The sequence below is a fragment of the Rhinolophus sinicus genome, linkage group LG05 (genome assembly GCF_036562045.2).
Source record: "Rhinolophus sinicus isolate RSC01 linkage group LG05, ASM3656204v1, whole genome shotgun sequence".
NCBI lineage: Eukaryota > Metazoa > Chordata > Mammalia > Chiroptera > Rhinolophidae > Rhinolophus > Rhinolophus sinicus.
The window spans coordinates 135905071-135918234 of NC_133755.1; the positions used below are offsets into that span (position 1 = coordinate 135905071).

Consider the following 13164-nt stretch of genomic DNA (forward strand, 5'->3'; position numbering starts at 1 on the left):
TCCCACTCAGCCTTAATAATGTAACTCAACTTCCACCTCTCCCGAAAAGTCTTCTTCAACTACTAGAGCTCCCACCCCTGGATTCCTATAATATAGAACTCAATATTTATACCACTTACTTGGCATTTACGTTTTACTTTTTACTGTTAGTTCTATTTGAGAATAATCCATCTCCAGGCTGAATTCATTATGTCCCTTTATTTCATCAATTACTTATAATCCTGGAAAGCAAGGACCATATATTAATATTAAAATATTTTTATATCTACACACATACCAAGCTCAGGCACTCAATAAATGACCGCTGAGAGCTGGGGTAGAAAGCCCACTGCAGCCTGGAATTTGCAACAGGCTGAGTTGGTAGGGGAAGAAGCTAGCCTGTCTTCTTAGAGCTTTTATGAATATTGTAGAAGTCGTTTCTCTCACGTGGTCAACTCAAACTCCCAAATTTCAAACAAAAAGTATGTAGAGGGTTAGACCCTGTAAAACAACACCAACTTTTACTTAACGGTTTCACTTACCTTCACACCTGTGGTTTTGAAGGTATCAAATTTCCTCTGAAGTCTTTCTTCGAAAGCCTTATCCCTCCTTCGTTTTTCCACCCTGCCAGTCATCTCTGTCAAGAGTGACAAACTCCTTGTCAAACAGACGTCACTGGAGCTATCAGTTTTCATGAACTTTTGAGTTGGGATAATCCCTGCTTCCTACACAACTGTTTTCCTTCTAGGAATTGCTGGTTCCTTTTACTTTAGAGTTTCTGAAACTTTTGGAACTAACGCCCCTTGTCCAGATGATTTCTCGTGGTTTTCTGAAGATCTTCAGCTCAAAGGAGATGGTAAAACTTTGTTTTCTATAGTTTGTGTTATGAAAAAGTTTGGCATATTACTTTTTTTTTTCTTTTCAAACTACACATGGCACCGTGGAGAGTTTAATATGCCCTAAAAATGAGCTCCTCCCCTAGGATAACTGTTCAAATTACTTTTTGTCTTCAATAAGATCTGCTTCTTTATCCTTTCCATTGCCTACTATCGAGAGCCCATGCTTTAGTGACTTGAGCTATGTGAAAAAAACTTTTACCAAACTCTGAATTCTCTCGTCTATTTTTCTCATATCGTTAAATCCACTAACCTAGGAAAGCCATAGCCAGTAAATGTAAATATGCAAAAGAGCCCCCCATTCATCCAGCTTGTGTGACTGCTAATCTGGGGGACAAATAAAACAATGAGTAAACCTATCTTACTTCTGTCCTCTCTCGACCATTTGTCCATTTCAATCTACCAATTCTTTGGCCTCAAACTCATTGTTTTAGAGAGGCTGAGTTTTAGGACGGGAAAAGTAATCCTTCATCTTCCCATGCAGTTGAGCTGTGCCCTGAGCCTACAATCTTATTGTCTCCCCAACACCTATTCACTCTTACTATCACAGCTCACCCATTTCCTGTTTCCATTTTCTACCTATTTACTGAGAATGAGGTATAACCTTAGAATTAGTCTCACAAAAAGAGGAAAACACTAGGTAAGCAGTGATGGGTGTGATACCCCACAGGTGACTTAGGACAATCCAATGAAGCTCTAAAAAACAGGTCCATCCCCACTCTGGGGTAGGGGTCGGTAGTCACCTGACCAAAATTAGTGCAACCTGGTGACTAGAATAGCCAGATGTGTGGACTAATGTATTTTCATTGACCAAGTGCCTATGGTATCCATATTAAGATATAAAGATAGCAATTCACCTTAAAGCAAACTGTTAGAAATATGGTCTTTCTTTCTCTTCTGATTTCCCTGAAGTCAGCTAATGGCAAAGCAGAAATCCTACCTTCCTTTCTAAAGCACAGAAAAATCACTATCAAGAAGCAGAAGATACATGGTCCAGTCCCATGCTAACAAGACACCCAACATGCAACTTGGAACAAATTCTTTAGCCTCCCCAAATGTCAGTTTTCTCACCCATAAACACAGATTTTGCCCCACTACCCCACAGGGATGTTGTGAGAATGGGCTGAATTAATACATTAAAAAAGTTTATAAACTTTAATGTTCTACAGGTATATACACTCTCCATAATATTACCCTATTTTAACTTCCCTACTAATAATTCTTGATTTTCTGCCATCTCTCAAATCTACTCTTGTAATATACCAATGATTCTTTTTCTGGAATATTGAAAGATTTCTTTATTTTTTGTGGTTTGAACTCTACTTCGAATCCTCTGCAAAATAAAATTGAACAGAAAACCCAAATCTTTCTTGAACTACTTCTGGATAAATATTCAGGTATTCTAGCCTCTCAATTTTTAAAAAGTAACTAATCAACTGGTTTTCATTTTAGAATTCTTAAAAGCATTCCGGGCTCACAAGAAAAAGGTTGAAATCTCTTTAAACCTGACTCTGAGAATACAGGAGCTCTCAATAACAATTCATGTTACACTGTTACAACATTAACATCTGTAGATTCAAGAAACATTATAACCACTGTCACCTTAACCTGTGCTTCTGTATTATATTACTATAATCATTTTTAGAGCTGGAAAAAAATTGACTTACTATTTTGTAAAAGCTATACATGAAATCCTACTATTGTGTTCAAATGCACAAAACAAATGGAAAAAGGATGATGCTTTCGCTAGAAGAGAGAGAGGGACTTTAACTTGGAAAAGCAAAGTTGGAGGGGGCAGGACATTCTGAACTCATTACTCTCATTTGGTGACATGTGAAAAACTTACAACTTTTACAGTGCATTTTTCTCACCTTTATTACAATATCAGTTTAGTAGAGTAGCCATTCTAGAAAAAGAAAGAATAGCATGTTATCATCTCAAACTTATCATTAAGGATCTTCCACAAATATTTAATAATATTTAATAATAACCTAATGCTGAAACAGACAATTTGTATGATTTAATCAAGGCATTAACAATTGTAAAAAAAAAAAAAAAAATACTAATACAACATAACCAAATGATTAACTTCTTCCTGAACTCTTCAATTGATGATCAAGGCATCGTGTAGATATAATTCCATTTAGAACTGGCCCCAGGATAAAACTGTAAATCAATTCTACCATTCTTACTTGTTAATGATGATGACTCATTGTTCGTTAGTTGATGCTAAACTTTTTACAGAGATGGAGACATTGTTAACCAGACCTTTAAGGAATCCACAAAAAGAAAACCTTGGAGTAGGCAATAGGTTCAGAGAGTGAAATGAGTTGTGATACAATTAAAATTTAGGGTAAAAGCTGAGGGTTTGAAAATGCTAAGTAAAAACTTTTCTTGTAGATTGAATTGTCATTTGAAAGTGTTGGGCTTTAATTAGGGTTACAGTGCTGTCTGAATACACGAGAATTTTAATGATAATGTGTTGTCTGATAAGCCAGCTACCCACGCTAAAGGTACAGAAATATCAATTCATTTTATTATGATCAGACTACACTGAATGTTAACTACAGGAAATTGTTCTGATAAGTGAGTAATTTTCATAAAACACAAGTCAAAAGGTGAAAATCATTTTTCCTTTTGTGAAACAAGGAAGAAACTACTCTGTAAAATGTGGTAAAAACAAGAGCTACAAAAGGAGGGAAGTAGTGATTTAGACCCTGAACTTGTAAGCTGGTTGTGCAAACCAGATTTTATCTCCCTTGGCTTTCTTGCATCTTCACAAAAGAAAAGAGAAGTCAAAGATCCAAAGTGCTTTTTACCAAGTAAAAATAAATAGGTGGAGTACACCTCTTTTATTGAATGTGATCCTGAAGGCAACTGAATCACAGTTTACACATTTTAATTAGTTTGAATTAGAAAACATCCTTCATGGTCAATTATTTCTGACTCAGTTACTGACTATGAGAGTTTTGGTTGAGCCAAGATGGATACTCCGAAAAGCTCTGCATTATAAATAAGTGTTACGGGCACCTCACGACGAAGTGTGCTTTCTGAGATAGCCTAATAACATCTACATAAATAGTTCAATAAAAATGGGGGCATTCTAAGTAACCACAGATCACCTAAATGATCATTTAATATCTAGGTAACTAACTTTTCCTGTGAGCATTATTCATAAGGTGTTAATTCTCACATCATCTTTGAGAGGAAGATAAGTATAATTAGTCATTGAGACTAAAGTTAACTTCACCAATTCACTCTTCAAATACACAGTGCTGAGTGAAGAGACCAGGGGTCAACAACAGTACCAAGTCAGTCATTTAAGACTTCTTCGTTCTCCTTTGTTTAGAGATGAGAAGGAAGAAAAATAAAAAAAAATAAATAGGAAGAATCCAGAAAAGATGAAGGTTTAGTTAAGAAAATGCAGGATATGAAAACATGGAAATATCCTGTTTCTATTAAACAAGAATTAATAGGTTTGTTTCAGTGGGAAGTAAAATCTAGTAGTTCTGATGCTGTCCTGAATCTTTGATTCTGGTTTGTAATTTATGTTAGTCACTGAAGGGAAATACTTTTTAGAAGAACTCAGGATATTACTCCAGCTTTGATTTCCCACACATAAAGAGAAAATTTTCTCTTCTACTATCAGAACCTTAAAATACCTGGATATGCAGGATTATTCATTTCACAGACTGTTCTTTCCAGAAGCCAAAACAAAAGATAAGCATCTGCTCAATGGGCTGGCACTTGTAGTGACTTTCATTCTTCTTTCTACATAGCCATACCTGAGGGTACAAAGCAGTCCCGTTAGTAATGTTTCCCCTGGCCCTGATCCACATGGGAGTGTGGGGAGAAAGATTTAGTCTGGCTGAGATAAGTGGCTGCATTTAGGTCGGACAGATGCTGTCCCGGAGTCTGTGCAGGTAAAAATGAGAGAAGGTACCATTCACTCAGTTCCCTCCATGGTAGTCAACTGACCCAGGATCAAAGGAGGCCCCATCCTGCCCCACAAAAATGAGATCAGCTCATCACTTCTAAATAGTGTCTCTCTCTCTCTCTCTCTCTCTCTCTCTCTCTCTCTCTCTCTCTGTCTCCACTGTGGGTATGCTTCCAAGACACTTACTCCAGGGTGTAAGGGAGCTGATATATAAGTGGTCAACCACACACCTAAGCACAGGGGCACAGGGGTGAACCTTACAGCCCTGCTGAGAGATGGGGGAATTGTGGGGGGTAACAATGATTTGGATGGAGTAGAGGCTTTGTTTCTGAGGAGATCACTTGAACATACCAGGAGTAGTTTAACATGATTGCTTAATAACAGAAACACCAAGAAAGAGCATCATAAAGCCAGTTTCCATTCATGTTTTCTAGGATGAGTTTATTAAGTCTTATTGTCTGGTTATACCAATAGAGGGTACTACATTTTAAAAATAGAGATACAATTCACATCCCATAAAATGTACCCTTTTAAAGTATATAATCGAGTGGTGTTTTTTTAAGTACAGTGGTTCCCCCTCCCCTTATTCACGGGGAATATGTTCCAAGATCTTCAGTGGATACCTGAAACCACAAACAGTATTGAACCCTATATATGCTGTGTGTTTTCCTATACATACATACTTATGAGAAAGTTTAATTTATAAATTAGGCATAGTAAAAGATTAGCAACAATAACTAAAAATAAAATAGAACAATTGTAACAATATATTATAATAAAAGTCATGTGCATGTAGTCTCTCTCTCTCATAACCAATCTGATACCAAGAGGCTACTAAGTGACTAATGGGCAGGTAGCATATACAGCGTGGATACACTGGACAAAGGGATGGGTCAGGTCCTGGGCAGGACATAGTGGGACAGCACAAGATTTCATCACATTACTCAGAATAGTATGTAATTTAAAACTTATGAGTTGTTTATTTCTGGAATTTTCCATTTAATATTTTTAGATTGCAATTGACTGAGGATAACTGCAACTGTGAACAAAACCACAAATAAAGGGGGACTACTGTATATTCACAGGTTATACAGTCATCACCATTATCTAATCCTGCAAAATTTCTATCACCCACAAAGAACTCTTACATGCATTTGCAGTCACTCCCTATTACCCCCGCCCCTCAGCCCCTGGCAACCACTAATCAACTTTCTGTCACTATGGCTATGCCTATTCTGGACATTTCATATGAATGGAGACATATAATATGTAATAACATTTTGTATCTGGTTCATCCATATTGTGGCATATATCAGTATTTCATTCCTTTTTATTGCTGAATTCCATTGTACGGAATTAGTATTTTGTATATATATTCATCAGTTGCTGTTATAACATTTGGTTTATTTCCACTTTTTTGGCTATAATGAATAATTGCTGCTATCAACATTGGTGTATACGTTTTTGTGTGAATATGTATTTTTTATTTTCTTGGGCATATATCTAGAAGTGGAATTGTTGGGTTATATGGTAACTCTATGATTTAAATTTTCGAAGAAATGCCAAGCTTTTTTCTAAAATGGCTGCACCACTTTACATTTTCATCAGCAATGGTGAGGGTTCTAATTTCTCCACATCTTCCTAACACTTGTTAGTTTTCATTTCTTTGATTATAGCTACTCTAGTGATGGTATGTCATTGCTGTTTTGATTTGAATTTCCCTAATGACTAGTGATGCTGAATACTATTTCATGTGCTTATTGGGCATTTGTATATCTTGTTTGTTGAATTACAAGAGTTCTTTATATAGTCTTGATAATAAATACTTGTTAGATATATGATTCACAGACACTTTCTCTATCTCTATGACCTGTCTTTTCACTTTATTGGTAGTGTCCTGGGAAACACAAAACTTCTTACTTTTGGTGAAATCCAACTTATCTATTTTTCTTCGGTTACTTGTGCTTTTGGTGTTATACCTAAGAAAACACTGCCAAATCCAAGGTTATGAAAATTAACACCTATGCTTTCTTTAAGAGTTTTATAGTTTCAGCACTGACATTTAGGTCTTTGATCCATTTTGAGTTAATTTTTTGTGTATGGTATGAGGTAAAGTCCAAACTCATTCTTTTGCATGTGGATATGCAATTATCCCAGCAACATTTGTAGAACAGATTATACCGCCCCCACAGAATGACACTGGCATCTTTATTGATGATCCAGTGAGCACGCAGGTGTGGGTTTATCGCTCCCGATTCTATTCCATTGACCTATATATCTATCCTTATGCCAGAAACAAACTGTCTTGATACTGTAGCTTTGAAGTAAGTTTAAAATGAGAAAGTAGGCGTCCTCCAACTGTTTTTTTCCAAGGTTTTTTAGCTATCCTGAGTCCCTTGTATTTTCATATGAATTTTAAGATCAATTTGTCAATTTCTTCAAAAAGGAGTAGCTAGAAGTTTGATATTGTGTTGAATCTGTAGCTCAGTTTGGAGAATGCTGACATCTTAAAAATACTGAAACTTCCAATCTGTGAACATGGACTGTCTTTCCATTTACTTAGGTCTTTAATTTTTTTTTCAATGATGTTTTATAGTTTTCATAGTATAAGTTTTGCCCTCCTTTTGCTAAATTTATCCCTAAGTATTTTATCTTTTTTCATGATTGCAATGCAATTGTTTCCTAATTGCATTTTCAATTTACTCATTGCTACTTATAGACATAAAATCATTGCTAAATTCATTTATTTGTTCTAATAGTTTATTAGCAAATGCTTAAGACTTCCTATATACATGATTATGTCATCTACAAACAGAAAAGGTTTTATTTTTTTCCCAATCTGGATGCCTTTTATTTCATTTTCTTACCTAATTTCCCTGGCTAGACCCTTCAGTACAATGTTGAATACAGCGGAGAAAGTGGACATCCTTCTCTTGGGAAAGCATATACTCTTTCAATAGAAAGTGTAAAGTTAACTGTTGGCTTTTTAAAAATGTCATCATATAAGGAAGTTCTTTTTTTATTCCTAATTGTTGAATATTTTCATCATGATATGTGTGTTGAATTTTGTCAAGTGCTTTTTTCGTCATCTATTGAGATCATCTTCTGATTTTTGTCTTTTAGTCTATCAATGTGTTACATTAATTGTTGGATGTTAAACCAACCTTGCATTCCTGGGATAAGTATCAGTTGGTCATTTATTAATCTGCTTGGGCTGCCATTAAAAAGTATTATAGCCTGGGTGGCTTAAACAAAAGAAATTTATTTTCTCACAGTTTTGGAAGTCTGAGGTCAGGGTGCAATCATAGTCAGATTCTGGTGAGATTTCTCTTCCTGGCTTTCAGATAGATGCCTTCTCACTGTGTCTTTACATGGTGGGGTGTGGGGGGGGAGAGATTGACACTTATATTCCTCCTTTCACATTTCATTATAAACAGGAGAAACCAAGCCACTCCTTCAATATTTTGCTTAGAAATCTCCTCAGCTAAATATCCAATTTAATCACTCTCAAGTTTTAACCCTCCACAAAATACTAGACCACAGTTTCTAATAACCTGTTTCTGGTTTCCATCTGAGACCTCACCAGAATCAACTGCAACATCCATATTTTTAGCATGAACCTCAAAAACCTTCCCATTCTCTACCCATTATCCAGTTCCAAAGCTGTTCCCACATTTTCAGGTACTTGTTATAGTAGCACCTAACTCTTGGTACTAAAGTTTGTCTTTGTTAGCCCAAGCTGCCACATCAAAATACCACAGACTTAGTAGCTTATACAAAAGAAATTCATTTTCTCAGTTCTGGAGGCTGGAAGTCCAAGACCAGGGCAAGTACTGAGAGCATCCCAAAACAAAAGAAGGCTCTACAACAGGCCCAGCTGCTATACAAGCTATTCTGCCACTTAGGCCATATGAGTCAGCCGATCCAATGGTGCTTGAAATGTCAGTGATAGATAGGGATGATGTTTGGAGCCTTCGGCAGGACCTGTGGGTGAATTGCAGTACAGCCTTTAGAATTTTTTTTTTTTTTTTTTTTTTTTTTATCAAACCGTTTTATTGAGAGCCTTCGGGGGAGAGTAGAAGGACTGAGTTACAAGGTGATCCATTGTCTTCGGCCGGCCGGGGTCTCACCAGCTACACAGCCATCAAAAGCCCTTAGAATTTTTGAACAAAGCCCTGCCATCCTCTGTGGACAACTGCTCTCCTTTTGAGAAGCAGCTCTTGACCTGCTTCTTGGCCTTAGTAGAGACTGTATGCTTAATCATGGGCCACAAGTGTACTATGTTACCTGACCTCCCTATGATGAACTGGGTATTATCTGACCCACCAAGCCTTATAGTTGGGCATGCACAGCAGCATTCCATCATCATATGGGAGTGAGATACATATGTGATCAACCTGAGCAGGCCTAGAAGGCACAATTAAGCTACATAAATAAGTGGTCCAAATGCCCTAGGTCCCTACTCCTGCTCCTCTTTTTGCTCTCTCCTAATCTCCATGGCCTCATGGGGAATTTCCTATGATCAACTGACAGGAAGAGAACACTTGGACCAGGTTTACAGATAGTTCTATATAATATGCAAGTATAATTCAAGAGCATACAGCTATAGCACTATTGTCTATTTCTGGAAAAGTGGTGAAGGTAAATCTTCCCAGTGGACAGAACTTTAAGCAGTGCACCCAATTGCTCACTTTGCCTGGAAGGAGAAATGACCAGACATGCAATTTTATACTGGTTCATGGGTTGTGGCCAGTGGTTTGGCTGGATGGTCAGGGACTAGGAAGGAACATGATCAGATAATTGGTGACAAGGAAATTTGGAGAAGAGGTATGTGGATGGGCAAAAAATGTGAAGATATTTGTGTCTCATGTGAATGCTCACCAAAGCGTGACTTCAGTAGAGGAGGATTTTAATAATCAAGTTGATAGGATGACCCAGTCTGTGGATAGCAGTCAGCCTTTTCCCCCAATCACCCTTGTCATTGCCTAATGGCCTTATGAATAAGGTGGCTGTGATGACAGGGATAAAGATTATACATGGGCTTGGCTTCTTCTCAGCAAGGCCGACCTTGCTATCTCTATTGCTGAGTGTCCAGTCCACCAGCAGCAGCAGAGACCAACACTGACTCCCTGATATGGCACCATCTCCTGGGGTGATTAGCCAGCTACTTGGTGGCAGATTGATTACATTGGACAACTTCCATTAATAAAAAGGACAGTGATTTTTTTTTTTCTCACTAGAATTAATACTTAGTCTGGATACGGATTTGCCTTCCCTGAATGCAATGCTTCTGTCCAAACTACCATCTATGGATTTACACAATGCCATATCCATTGTCAACGTGTTTTAAACAAATATTGTTTCTGATCAACGGACTCACTTCACACCAAATGAAGGATAGCAATGGGCCCATGCTCATGAAATTCACTATCCTTGCCATGTTCTTCACCATCTTGAAGGAGCTTGCTTGATAGAATGGTGGAATTGTCTTTTGCAGACTGTTACAGTACCAGCCAGGTGGTAATACCTTGCAGGGTTAGGGCAAAGTTCTCCAGAAGGCTCTATATGGTCTGTATCACCAACTGATATATGGTGCTGTTTCTCCCATAGCCAGCATTCACGAGTTCAGGAGTCAAGGGGTAGAAATGGGAATGGCATCACTCATTATTACCCTTACTTAACCACTAGCAAAACTTTTCTTTCTGTTCCCACTACCTTATGCTTTGCTGACCTAGAGATTTACGAAGATCTGACAATGAAGTTCGCGAATTTGTTGCATCAATGTTGCTAACCTTTTTTGCTATCAGAGGGATTATTCATTATGAATTTGTACCAACTAGACAAACAATTAACCAAGTTTATTACTTGGAAGTGCTGAAAAGGCTGTGTGAATTCATGGCTGCTGCGTTACGACAATGCACCAGCTCACACGGCACTGTCTGTGAGGGAGTTTTTAACCAGTAAACAAATAACTGTATTGGAACACCCTCCCTACTCACCTGATCTGCCCCCCAATGACTTCTTTCTTTATCGGAAGATAAAGGAAATATTGAAAGGAAGACATTTTGATTACATTCAGGACATCAAGGGTAATACCCCGACAGCTCTGATGGCCATTCCAGAAAAAGAGTTCCAAAATTGCTTTGAAGGGTGGACTAGGTGCTGGCATCAGTGCATAGCCACCAAGGGGAGCACTTCAAAGGTGACTATAGTGATATTCAGCAATGAGGTATGTAGCACTTTTTCTAGGATGAATTCGCAAACTTAATTGTCAGAACTTCGTATATTTCAAGAAAAAGAGAACTAAATACAAGAGAAAACTATGTGATATGAGAAATAAGTGTGAGTAAACAAATGGTATCTTTATATTCAAGCACCAACAGAGAGAGAGAGGAAGGAGGAGGAGAAAAAAGAGGAGGAAGAGGAGGAGGAAGAAGAAAAAGAAATATATAATAATTAGAGGAAAAATCTAAACATTTCCCAAATGGTGGTTAGGAGATTGATTGGAGTAGGGACAAAAAGAGGAAAAACAAAAGTGTAGGTAATAAAAACATGAAATAAATGGCATAAATAAGTCCTAACAAACTATGATTATAATAAATATAAATATATAGGGAAAGATCCTAAAAACCTAATGATGAATTTTAAAAGTAAGTTAAAAAAAAAAATTGACAGTACAAAGCCATTTATGCAAATTGAAAACACATGCATACACAAAATATTCTTAACTTTTGCATGCATAGCCAAAGAGATGTAAGTACTCGAGAGTGGCTGCCAGTAGAGAGGGAAACAAAGGAATAAAGTGGAATTTGTAGAGTCCTTGACTAGACTGATGGTGATAGTGTGTCTTGAACTGGTGAGATGATTAGCTCAGAAATCTGCACTTAAAACTCCACCCCCAAAAAATCCTAAATAAAGAGGAGGGTGTGGTAAGGTATACAGACAGAAGGACAATCAGATTGGTTAGAAAATGGGGGAAAAGTATACAAGAGTCCCTAAAAATCAGTCAACTCCTGTTAAATTGGGATGGTTTGAAAACATAAGAAGAAAACAAACAACACTGTCCTATGACACCATTGGTTTTGCAGGGTGTGAGAAGCTTTGTGGGGTTTTGAGTGAGCTCTCCTTTTATTGAGAAACACATGGAGTGGTTTGAAATGCTAAGCATGGTTTGCCACAATGAAAGCCCTATACTATAATTAAACCATTGGATAAGAGGCCTGTTTGCTTTGTATAATGTGCTTTGTGAAGCTCGGGTTTGCCTTTTGCTGTTGCTGAATCTTTCTGACAAGCCACTGGGAGGGGCGGGGTGGGGGGGGTGTCTCTGTGTTTTTTCCTGGACTACACTTAGGCAAACGTGTGGACTGCCAGTTAAAAAGCAGTGCCCTGTCGTGCCTATTTAACTTCAGTTACAAGTGTTGGCAGGAGATGCACAAGGAGACCACAAAGGTAGTACTTAGGACCTATGGTCCTTTGAGATAAAACAGCTGCAGAAATGAGTCACCCTATTAAGGTAGGCCATAACCACCGCTAGCCAGACTGCTTTGGCTTCCACAGTCACGAGAGGCACGTAGCCCTTACCGTGCTCCGTTCCTTTTGTATCCTCACAACACCCAGGGCCATATTCCTTCCACGAAGTTTCCTGAATGAATTTTGTTGATTCACTGCTACACACACACACACACACACACACACACACACACACACAGGCGTGCACACGCAAATCTGAATCTCAAGTCTGCATGCACAAACGTTATACTGTTCTTGGAGTTCTAAAATTGCTGAGAAGACTTGGTGATATATTTTCTGGGATATATTTTCAGTCTGTAGAAGACAGCACCCGATAAATACTTTGAACAATGCGAACTACTGCAAAGTGATAGATGATGCAGTGAAACTGAAGGAACTGATTTCAAAGGATAATTGTAATTAAACATTTTTAAAAAAGCAAACTCATAAGTGGTAAGAGAAAATGCTAAACTGAATGATAACTAAATGATCAAATATCACAACAAGAGATAGTGACTAGTGAAATGTAGTGATTTAAGCAACTGGAAGTTCAACTTCTAATTGTGTTTTATGATGCTCTTCTGGCTCCATTTACCCCTCGGCCCAGTTACCCCTCCACTCACTACAGTATTTCTCTCCTCTCCTTTCTAGCAAAACTCCACCAAAGAATTGTTTCTACCTGCCTGAGAGCACCGTGCTCTGAAGGTAAATGGGCATTCTGGCTTCTCTATGTGGTTGACATTTCAATAAGATTTCTGTGTAATTTGATGGAGATCATACTTTTATTTTGAGTGAGAAGAATCTTTTTTTTAAACCCATGTATGCGAGTTACCATGTTGTTTC

The 13164-nt window shown here is 37.7% G+C and overlaps 1 long non-coding RNA gene across 1 annotated transcript; it reads right to left on the reverse strand.

The window, feature by feature from the left end:
- Positions 1-544: 544 nt before the first annotated feature.
- LOC141571888 (uncharacterized) lies at positions 545-4662 on the reverse strand. Its single transcript, XR_012496943.1, has 3 exons — positions 4538-4662; positions 2747-2781; positions 545-616 (listed from the first exon to the last, which is right to left on the reverse strand). It is a non-coding gene; the product is annotated as an uncharacterized LOC141571888 (long non-coding RNA).
- Positions 4663-13164: the final 8502 nt, after the last annotated feature.